We start from the raw sequence: 12,121 nt of genomic DNA on the forward strand, positions 1-12,121 counted from the left end.
TCTGTTTTTCAAATGATCTGATATTAATCTCTTTTTCTCTGCATTAACAAAAATGGCGTAAAGTGCCTCTGGATGTTATCTCAAAACACATTAGTGGCCGAATTCTCGTAAACTCAACTCAACTGTCATCAGATTACATTTATTGTCAGTTTTGTTTCCGAAAGAAATGCCCAAAATATGAGCAAGAATTTGTTCTAATACATCAGAGTTAAATGTCACGTTTACAGTAAAATGTCTATGAAACGTTTCTATAAATCCAGCGATTCAACCTTCTTCATTTCCCCTGGAGGGAGAACCTTTTCCATCCTGGTTACCTGCAAGCGACACCGGAAAGTTTGAAGGGGAAGAGAGTGAAATAGATGACAATACTCGCTTCATGCTAAAAAGAAACATCCCTGAATCAAAAGGAAATCCTCTCTGTTAAATAAACAATATCAGCAAAAAGAACACAAAAAGTTTTCTATTGGTTTAAAGCACCAGATCAGTGCAGAGAGCCACTTTTAGAACAATGGAAATTCAACACGATTATTAAACAGTTTTCTACCAAACAGACGTGGAGGCATGCGTGTTGAACTAGAGGATCTCTGGGTGCAGCTCCCCTCGCAGAGTGATGCATTACTTTTCATCCATCCATCTAATTATTCCCTCAGAAACCTGAAATTTGAAGATACAAAAGACCGTCCCTATCTGTCACTGAGCGCCATTGATCTTATTGAAAGAAAATGTGGGTGTAGAGGAAACCCAATATAACTCATGCCATTAAATTCCACACAGCATTATTCACATACAGAATTGACAGATTTCTGTGAGACGTTTCTTTTAATCTTCAACTGTTGTTGAAGAAAAAGGGGGGAAAATCCTACACTCCAGGCATCTCTCCCTTTTCCATATTTGCAGTGAGGTTAACAAAAAAGGCTATTGAAGTACAGCAGAAAAAACACAACCCCACCTAACTTGTTGATTATTAACAATGGGGATGGGAAGAAGACAGATGTGTTTCCTGTGTATCAGCAGTGTTTGAATTGTCAGTCTGAAATCAGCGATGAAACTTTTATCAAAGCAAAGTAAGCTGATCAATTCCAGATGCTCTCGCTGCCCATGCGAGTCAATCTGCGATACCATTTTTGTCAATAAATTCTCATGATATTCCCCAGGGCGGACTGCATTTGTGTCATGGGATGTGTGGGTAGGCATGTGTATAATGATAGCAACCAAGGCTGTGTGTCAAAGTGTGTGCTTATAACAGTGTGTTTTCAGGAGAATCTATTCAGCATTGGCTGCCTCTGTCTCTCTCTCTTGCATTCATGCACAGTCACACACATACTTACACACCCTCAACAATTCATCATGTGCTTTCTAAACGAAGCCAGAGGAGCCAATCTCTTAGTTTTCTTTCAATTGAAGAATATGTAACCCTAAGTAGTTGAACGTAATTAAGTAGGCCTATATGTAATAGGAGATACAGTACTCATTTCCATTACATGCACCTCTCAACTATATTTAAGAGGGAAATGTTGTACTTTTTACTCCACTACATTTATCTGACAGCTGAAGATCAAGATTTTACTCACAAAACATGTGGTCAGTTTATAGAATATGATGCTGTTTAATAGATTAATCTACCTTATACTACAGAAAGTAGTTTGAATTTGTTCAGTTGTTATTTCAGTGACATTGGAGCAAACATAGAAAGTGGACATTGATTTGTTTTCGCTATTTCCAAGATCAAGCATTGCTTTTCACTATTAAGTATATGAAGTAGTTTAAGGTGGCTTAATCTCTGTCAAAATTAAATTATTCTGTCCTGTACTGTAAAGGGCCCCTGTGTCTAAATATGAGGTTCAGCTGAAAGCTCTGCAAAAAGCTAGTTGTGATCTCAAGTTAAGAGTGAACTTCCTCGCTCACTATCATATCTCTCAGTAAATATCACAACTTTCCATACACGTTTAATGAGAAGACAGGAGCGGTGCTGAGGTGGTTAGAGATTGAGTTTCTCTGTTGGATCTCGCGGTATTTGACAGCTTCCCTCCACTCTTTGACATTTGCCCCTCCCCTGCGCTCCGGGAATGCTGGGTTGTTTACATGACTGGCACACGGGTCAGGAGTGTGCTGGTGAGAGGGGCCTAGTGCAGAAAACACTGTCTGAAAACACGTACACATTCTGACTGGCTCTGCAGCACAGGCTGTCTCTCTCTCTCTCTCTCTCCGGAAAAAAAAAAAACACCCCAAAACTTTTCAGCGGTCACGCAACGGTGCCACGCAAGAAGAGAGGCCCCGCCGAGTCCACTTGTAGGAGCGACCTTGGAGAGAAAAGGGAGAGTGAAAACAAAGACAACCGCCATAACCAGTAGGAGAAACTTCCAACGTGAAGGAGGAATAGCTTAGCAACAGAGTCCCACTTCCTGGTAAGAACGGAGACACCGTTAGCTGACAAATGAACGCATGAATGTGTACTAACAGAACCACCTGTAAACTGTTCACGCTACACACGTTTATTTCTGCTTTGTTCAGGAGTGACGGTCTTCGCCAAGCTCACGCATTGCCACCGTCTCTAGTGTCCACGCGAGCTTGACACTCACTTGAGAAAAGTTTCTACGAAGCTAGCTTAGCCTGTTAGCCATGCGGCATGCTAGTCTGCTAACTTTCATTACCTTGAAATGACACCGTCGCCGCTGTCATTTAAAGTTAACGACGTTGTAACGTCGTTATTACAGTTTGCGCGAGAACAAGTTTCTCTTGACTTGGCGTGGAAGCCTTGTGTTTAAACATGACAGTTGCATAATGAAGTAGCCACGTATTGATGCCATGCTAGAGTGTTGTTATAGTACACGGACGCTACATCATTGCTTCCTTATATGGCCTTTCTTATGCAATTACATGTTTTATTCCTAAAGATGAGACTACATGTATGTGACACTGCACTACATGTCTGCATTTACTCTGTGTTGTTCCACTGCTGCTGGGTTATGTTTTGTTTATGTGTTTACAGTTCTGTAGAAGTACTCGACAGTGATACGTCTGCCACAGCACAGCACTGCTACAAGCTCACTTTACGATGGATTACCGAAGAGTCATTTATTGAAACAAAAGATAAACAGAGTAACATACTACCATGCATATTGATTCAACCGATGACTCCGGGCTGTGCCATCATAAACACACAGGCCCATGAGTTAGTTGCTGCTCCTCTACTTGATCTTTTAGAGGAAATGACATTGATTTATTTACGAACCTTGATTTACTATATCAATGGGATGATTGGATGGCCACTGTTGGCCGTGAACTGTTAACTTGGTTGTCGGTTAAACCGCTGCGTGCCAGTATCACGTGACGATGAGAGGGGAAGTAGGTGACTCTGATTTTGTTGCTTGTCGGTCGACTAGTTGAAATGTGCTTCAGTATCGTGTGACTTCATACCTCCTTCTGTACATTTTCAGGGTGGTGGTATTCAAGTGATCGGTTAGGGCGACGACGTAATCTTCAAGCAGAATTAAAAGACCCTGCTGGACATTGAGAGGCTGGCATATTGATGAGGGATTAGGGATTGGCTTCATGGATGGATTTGTTAGTAGTTTAGCTTTTGAAATCACGCTACAATCAACGTATAAGTTATCACGAAACCCTGCGGTTGGTTTGTTGCCTCTCACACCCACAAACAAATCGCACCAGAGCAGACCGAGACGCACACGCTTTCAAGTGGTGCGGTTGTTTCGGTCCGCTCCGGGACTCGATTGCCTGCTTTCACACCAGCTCAAAACGAACTGTGCTCACTGGGTAAATGGACCAGAGTACGTTTTAACCGAACCAAACGGGTAAGGTGTGAGAGCACACCCATTTGTAGCGGAAATATGTGGCTAATGATTACAGTTTAAGTGTATTGTATTCTTCTTACCCATCGCTACATGGGAAAAACCCAAGTGCTGCTTCCAGCACTCTGCTTCACACTGTTAAACATCAGAAGAGACATAGCCGGGAAGACGGTGTTGATTTGGAAGAGAACTACTGGTAGTTGTAAAGAGAAGGTTTATTTGAATGAAAAATAAATCAAGAAGTATGTTTTGGGTGACTCACCGCTTTTTTTCTGAGTCAGAATGATTATTGCAAAACCTTTGGACCCAAATGACTCATCTATAATGATAATATACATTTAATAATAATACTAATAATAAGAAGGAAATGCAACCCAGTGGCACAGCAAGTAGAATAAGCCTCACCTCTCCTAACCCTGAGCTGTTTTGTGGGCCACGCACAGGGTGAAAACAGGATGTCATTCCATGTTGTTGTCGCTGCCGATCACAGCCAAATATTTCAGGCGTCATACTATTACATTTGGCTACGCTGCAGAGAGATGATTCAGACAAGAGTTAGTGGGAACTGACATACCTTGTTGACCCAATTATTACTCACTTCTCTGTTGCCACATTCGATCACCGTCAAAGACAACAGGCTGGAGTCTGCCAGCGTCATCAGGTGATGGAGAGACGAACACCGGCTGGCTCTGTGAAGTTGACTATCAAGGAACGTGTCATGAACCGGATGATCAGCAAATGGCTGCCAAATGTTTGCATCCGAATCTGCGGTGAGGTACTTCTGCCAGTACTTCCCGCTTTGAATTTCAGCTGACGAGAGGTGGATTGCTCTTGACAGCCTCTGGCAAAACTTAATTGTTTTTTTTGCCTTGTTGTGTTGTGTTGGATTTAGTAATGGTAATAAGACTGGAAAAGGGTGACAGCAGAGGTGATTGGTAATGTTTAGCATGATTGAATCTGAAAGAGAAGCACATTGAAAGGAGAACTTTTTCATCAAAAGGACTCCTTCACGTGCTGTTTTACTGGATTATTTGAAGAGGCACTGATGATTGGCTATTGTCACGTGAGAAAGAAGTTTGCATTCTTTTAGGGTTCCAGATGTTCTGTATGTTTACCAAGCACCCCCTGATTTAGCCTGGGTTCACATGCATACATATTGGCTGCCTATAGGCCACACTTTTAGTAGTTTTCTACTACTAGGACATTCAGAGTGAGACCTGAAATGCCATTCATTGGTGTGGAGAAGTCTGCTGCACCCACAGCAGTGATTTAGCACAGTGGAATTTACTGAATCGCTCTCTCCAGTGAGAGTTTCCTGTTTGAGCCCTGGAGCTGGCCCCTCTGCTGGATTAAAGATCAGATGAGACATTTGTCATCTGACCACTTTAACAGTCATCTTGCCTTTGGGTTTCATAAAGAACAAAAAAATGTTAGCTATGTGTTTTTTTTTTCTCCTTTCGCAAAGCATATTTGAAGGAAGATGCTTCCTAAGGCCATTGTTTGAGCTACATTAAACACTGTCTTCTGCATGATGTCAAAGACCGTGGCCAAGCATCAGTACTGAAACGATGCTGGCAAAGGTAGCAGATCACTGCTTAGGATATCGGCTCGTTTGGAGTACTTTCTTTGTGATTAGTTGTTGTCTTATGAAAGAATAAAAAGCAGGAAAAACTCGATACCTTCCCAGAAGAATTTAGATTTGAGTCTCTCCGTACCAGGCTCAGTTTGGTTAGAGTTTAGAGTCAGGTCTTTGGCAGTGATAGCGGGCTGTCTAAGCAGCTCCTTACTCTCCCCTCAAACAGCCAGTCAATATTTTCCATATCCATCTCCGTTCTATCTGACGAAGGGTCACTGATGTTTCAAGCGCTCGCGTATCCTTGCAGGATGCCTCGCGGCTTCTCAATTTCTCTGTGGCATTGATGTTTTTTCTCAATGGGCTCCGTAGTGCTCAGGGGGAAATGGACTACAAAGATATGCAAACTCAAAAATTACTGACCTCGGACCCTGTTTAAAGCTTATGAAACGCTTACAGTGCCCCTTGGTCAGCTTTTTGCCAACACCACACAATGCAGCTTTTTTTTTTAAACTACAAAGGGTGTCGAAAGAATTCATGCTTCATTTATTCATCTTTTTACAATTGTGGTCTGAAATGAAACAACTCTATTTATACGTAATGAAATTATGAAATTAATAGATAAATAAAAGCAATACCATAAAAGGCATTTTCCCCACATACAGAAGAGCCTCTAAGCAAGAACAAAAAGATTAAATAGCTTCAATGCAGCTGCCTCTTCAAAATGCATACAGGAGAGGTTTCAACATTTTAATAATTTTTATGTATTGACAGAAATAGCAAATGAATTATTTCGAGGTTCTGACTTGACTGAAACAGCTGTGTAATGCTGCTGTTAGAGTTATTTGGTACAGACTCTTTTTCTCATTTTGCACCTTTTAGTCAGACTATTTGTGGACGGACTGCTCATGCACTAAACTATAGATATCCAATACTCATTCTATATATGTATATATATATATATATATATATATATATATATATATATATATCTATCTATCTATATATATGAACCGTGTCTGTCGGTTACTGCATGTTGAGGAATAAGCTGCTGTTTGGTGCCACTAAATAAACGTTGTGCATATCGTGAACTGTGCTGGAAACGTGGCTCTCGAGCAGCGTTTTTTATTATTGGAGATCACTCTCCTATCGTCCCCTCTCTTTCTCTTTTGATTATCCACACGCACACAAATACAAATCCCTCGGGATACAAATTCCCTTTCACAGAATAATTACAAGATGCTATATGCCACTGTAAACACCACATCAGTGACAGTGACAGTATGCATTTGTCAAGAGATGAGACAAAAGCAGAATGAATTTGCACTCATGAGCAGAATGAGGGAGGAAGGCTTTCGTGTTGCTTGCTGACGATGCTATGGGCGTTTGTTCCAACCTCATCACAAATGAGTCTTAATGTTTCACACGGGGATTTGCTGCGGAAGAGAGCACATTTGTATGCATCTTGTCTTGTTTTACCCTATTTCTCTGTTTCTTTCACTTATCTTTGTTCTTCTCTGGTGACGTTGCGTGTTGATCTAGGACTAAGACCAGCTGATGCGTTTCTTAATTGATCAGTGTCTGTTTTGTAAAGACAGATTCTTTATCTTTTATCTTTTGCACTCGGGGTATACCAGCTGTTAACATCGCCTCTGGAAAAAAAAAAAGAGTGTTGGAAGCTACTGAACTGCTTCTGAACAGTTTAATTTAATGATATTCACGTCGTCATTGTGCGTCCACTGGAGAAGAGAGCCGAGCCATTAGGATTTAAAAAAATATGTTTTTTTCATATGTGCCATAGGCGCATTAGAGCATCATGTTTTGCTAATGTTGGGGAAACCTTGTCTGTCCAAATCCTCCCTATTTTCCACAGTTCCACACACAGTTCCTCTCTCCATTGATGATATACCAAATATTGTGTTGCACGAGACATAATACCATAGGAGACTTTCAAAGGAGAGATTGTGATATTCTCTCAATGCAATGCTGACATAATGCATTTGACAGCTAATCACCATTACAATGTATCATCATGAATCCACCGGGCAGCTGTATCATGTAGAAACATCGAGCTATCACATCGGTCTTGCTTTAGATGAATACCGCTTAAATGATTTGGATCAAGTGCCATGCACATTCTTTTCGTTTTCAGTCTTTTTTTTATTTCACACTGCCTCGTTTGGGTGCGGGGGCCATCTTTCTCCCCCCTCTCCGGCCTGTGTTTGTACCCTGACTCACAGCTGTCCTCCGCGGTCCCCCTGCTCTCTGGGTTTGGCCCGGGGCTTTTAGGTCGTGGTCAAGGCCTGGGGGCACGAGGAGGAGTCGTAATGAGGAGGCTCCGCTCGACTCCTGCTGCCTAACCTACCCTTGAGCTCCTTTTTGTCCCTCTACCCTTCCAGTACCATGCTGCCTATCTCCTCTCCTCTTACTTCCCCTTGATTACCAGCACTCCCTTCTTCCCTATTCAGTTTCTTCACCACTTCTTCCCACCCCTCAACCTCTGTGACTCTCAATCTGTCCCCCATTCTTGCCTCTGCTCTGCTTCTCCTCCCTGGGGTGTCATCTCTCCACCTCAGCCTCCACCTCCCTGCCCGGCCTGGCTCACAGTCAATGGGAGGCAGGCAGCCCGACTCCCTCAGAGCAGCAGGAAGCTGCAGCAGCAGGGGTTAGGCCTGTATGGCGCTGCCGGCTGGCTCCGTTAGAAGTCCTGCCAAGCCAAGGATGAGAGACCTTTTGCCAGTGCGGTATTGGGGCACAGAATGAAAAATATTTTACAGATGTCTGAAGTCAGGCATCGGGAGTCGTCAGCGGCTCACTCAGGCCTAGAGCAGAGGTGTCTTAAGTGCAAACGATGTGCATGCATTCGTTTTTTTGTGTTGGATTTATGATAAAGAAAATGAACTGGAAGGATGCACGGAGGAGAAGGAGCTTAATAAAGCGGTCGTTGGTAGTCTGGGCATTTCAGGAAGTGGGTGTGTGGCAGTAGGAGGGAAGTAGACGGGTCTCATTCTGGATTGGCTGGAGGAAACATGATTGATTTTGTTGGGTTGAGTTTAAAGGGGGGGGGGTGGCAGGCATACAATGCAACCACACTGTGAGTGCCTGGCTTGGTTCCCATCCAGTTCTGGCCTGACAGTTTAACAGTGAATATTTAACATTGCGCCTCTCTGCGGGGTTTGGCTGTAAACAGCAGTCTGCAAGCAGCATAGCAGCAAAAAAATCCTGCGTGACGCTGGGCCTCGGTTTGCGAAGCCCACCTAAAAACAACGCGCAGGCAGGAAGCACATCTTGAAGTTCTGATTTTAGAAAAAGGCAGATGGCATGGGCTGGTGGTGTCACACTGTAAAAAGAAAAAAAGAAAAGAAAACGAGGATAGCCTGATGAAAGCGGCTCCCGCTCGCTTTGAACAGCAAGTCTGTCATGGTTGGTGTCTGCTGTGTGGCTCCGGGTCAAACTGTGATACGCAACTCCTGGAATTTGCGCTTTTTAAGTTTTTCATGTTCAAATCGTCTGAGGGGGAAAAACAGAGGGGGGGTGGGGGTGGGGTACAGGAAGTTTCATTAATATTAATATTCTGATATGTGAAGGAGGCAGAGAAGACCTCTCTGGTTTATCTGCTATCGACCCCTGTTGTGGAGCTTTTTTCTCCATCTCTCTTTTTCTCCGTCTCTCTTCTTCTCTCGCTCTCTTTCTTCTTGAAAGACTTCTGTCTTTCTCTGCAGCTTCAGTTCAACTGACATATTTCTCAACTGATATGCATACATTGATACTCAGATTCCTATATAGTGCTTTGGGTGAAATGTCTAGTAAACGTGTAGGATTTTGGTTCTGGACCTGCTAAATCTCTACTGGATCCTGAACTCAACATTGGAAATGGTGGTTAAGACTCTATTTGCTATTATGAGCTGGATGAAAGCGGCTGTTGACATTTAGATATGTCCTGCTTTTCTGGGCTCTGTTCCCATCTCTGCATAACATGTGGTTATGAACATATTATGCGGTAGTTTGCTTATTTTGGGGCCTATTTGTTGGCAAGGGATTGCCATTATTTGCTCCATGTATCTGAATTAATATTGTGTCCAGCAGAGTTTAACGTACCAATTTAACTTGTGTTCAAAATAAACCAAAGCTGCGTTTGAAGACGAGTTGGATGCATTTGGATTCAGCTTTGGCTCAGTTAAGCTCCTCTCTGCCCTGATGTTCAGAAGTGAGGCTGATTTCAGGAGTTTTTACAGATGTTGGATGATTGCAGGGCAGAGTCCAGCCTCTCTTTGAGGGATGGTGAAACAGGTCTGACATCTCTCCTGAACTGAAAAGGGAAATCCCTGCAGGCACAGAGTGGAGAGGAGGGATAAGGGAGGAGGGCGAGAATGGAGAGAGGTGCGACCCCTTAGGGGTAACGTTATCCTCCCGTCTTCAGTTCCTTACACATACACTGGCACACACACCGGGATGCTCTGTCGGAGTGCCGGGTGATGCGCTCATGCAAAGAAGGATGAGTGCCCGAGGAATAAAAATAAAAAAACTAAAACTTTTTCTGTGTGCATTTAACTTCTATGAACATGTATAATAATGCACATTTTTCAAGTGAGTGAAACAGTAGCATAAGCCTCATTTCTCACTTCATTTCTAGACACAGAAAACAGACATTTATTTTTCTCTCCCCAGAATATTGACGTGTCATAGAGAAGTAAAGAAATACAAGCCGGCACATTTTATTTTTTTCAAGTACCCATTCCAAAAATGTCGTCTTGTCTTTTTATATAGGCATGTTATTCCTGATTTATTTTCTCTCAAACGTACACCTCCTCTTCAAGAAAGAGCCATATGTCTGGAAATGAACAATGTGCGCCAGCCCCGCGCCCTCGTTATTAATCATCACACAGCTTCTTCTTCTTTTTTTTTTTTTTTTTAAATCCCAAATTCAAAACCTTGAAGAAAAACAAATCTACCGTGAGCTGTTAATTTGGCTTCGCTTCGAAGATTTACAGATATGGTCAAACCGAATCGTCTATGATGTGATGTGATCCTAAGCCAGGATAAACAGCGCTACTGGAATCAACTGAAGGAGTTGCGTTATTGTCGGTTTCATAGTAAGGAGTGATTCTCTTTGGCAGTGTGACAACATCATGGGGTGTGTACACGCAGTCGTATGCAGCAACAGAACTGTATTTGACCTCTGATTGAGTAGCGGTACTCTGGATCTGGTTAGAACTGTGTGCGTGCGTGCGCATGTGCGTGTGTGTGTGCGTGTGCGTGTGCGTGTGTGTGTGTGTGTGCGTCTGCGTGTGCGTGCGTGTGCGTGTGTGCGTGTGTGTGTGTGTGTGTGTGTGTGTGTGTGTGTGTGTGCGTGTGTGTGCGTGCGTGGCAGCCAGCGGGGCCCCACCACAGAAGCCACAGCAGGCTGACACCAAACCAGAGCCAGAGCCGAGCTTGATTTTTGTGGAGCCACATTCCCATGAGACCGCTATTAGTGTATGTTCAGTGTATGCATCCAGTTTTACGTTCACTTCTCTCTGTGTGTGTTTGTGTGTTTGTGTGCGAGGTTATGTGCATCACATTAATGTGTGGACTCACACTTTGTGTTTTGGTCTCTCCCTCATTGGTTGATCTAAGGTTTTCTTTGGATTCAGGGTTCTTGGAGGTTTCCTTTAGTGGCCGTGGAGATGCTAAAGGTCTGGGGTCCTCTTCCCCCTGTCCCCCCACAGAGAGCGGTTTGGGCCCAGAAAAGCCCTCAGCCCTCACATTAGCACTCAGCTATGTAACGAGACATGCCTGGGAACTGCTCCTCTCACATTACTAACGACTTGGACATCTTGCTCTTGTCATTTCCTCTTAGACAAACTCCGATGCTGACGCAGGGTAACTGCTTCAAACTATCCAGGGAGAAAGGGGAGGGGGGGGGGGGGGGGACCTGCTTGAAGGGAGTTTGAGAGACTGCTGGATTTGTGAAGGGAAAACGGAGTACATTCACCAGATGTCTGTTTTTTTATGGTCGTTTCATAGACGAGAAACTCAAATGACAACAAAGAGATAGGTCAGCACTTTGTCTCTGTGCTAGAACCCAGTCACAGACAGCACTGCATTATGGGTAGAAGGCACGAATGCTGCTTTGAAATCAAAACGGACCGAAAGGTTGTTGTGGGCTGTAGCTTTGCAATCCATGTACACCTATTGTACTTTAATTTCTCGTGTAAACAAATGCCGCATTGAGTCTTCTTTGTCACAGTCTTGTACTACATCACATGCTAATTTCTGTGTCTGTCGGTTGTTTGTTTTTATGCAATCTTTAGTTCACATGGGCCATGTCAAGCTGCCTCCTTGTTTGCAGCTTCCTCTCCTCCTTTATAGATATTAATAGCGGACAAAGAAGGGTAATGTAATTTCAGAACCTGAACACCGTGTAGATGATGAAGCGCTCATCTGTTGACTCCTGTTAGTATGATCACAAGGTTCAGAAATCAGCTGTACTGATGAACACCAGCCTCTCTGTGGAAAACAATCCTTTATTTAGAACAAAACAGAACAAAAAAGTGAGTGTAGCATTCCCTTTTTTCATTATTCTTCATGAAATTCCCTCATATGTCCTTATTTTATGTCTTTTAGTTTTTATTTTGTATTACTGTAAACTTCCAGCCTCACGGCCCTGTGGTACAGAATGTCACATCCGATCTCCCGGTGCCAGAGGTGATGAAGCTAATTTGGTGGTCAGTCTGTGACAAACAAAGCCCTTATTGGT

The 12,121-nt window shown here is 43.2% G+C and overlaps 1 protein-coding gene across 2 annotated transcripts in view; it reads left to right on the plus strand.

Moving 5' to 3' along the window:
• The first annotated feature begins 2,106 nt into the window (after positions 1-2,106).
• Positions 2,107-12,121, plus strand: part of nek7 (NIMA-related kinase 7) — a 54,708-nt gene continuing 44,693 nt past the window's right edge. For both annotated transcript variants that reach the window (XM_079157467.1, XM_079157468.1), the window contains exon 1: positions 2,107-2,405. The gene's annotated coding sequence lies outside the window, so the exon portion shown is untranslated. The remainder of the gene's footprint in view (positions 2,406-12,121) is intronic.

This window comes from Pholis gunnellus, assembly GCF_910591455.1.
Source record: "Pholis gunnellus genome assembly, chromosome: 4".
NCBI classification, from domain to species: Eukaryota; Metazoa; Chordata; class Actinopteri; order Perciformes; family Pholidae; genus Pholis; species Pholis gunnellus.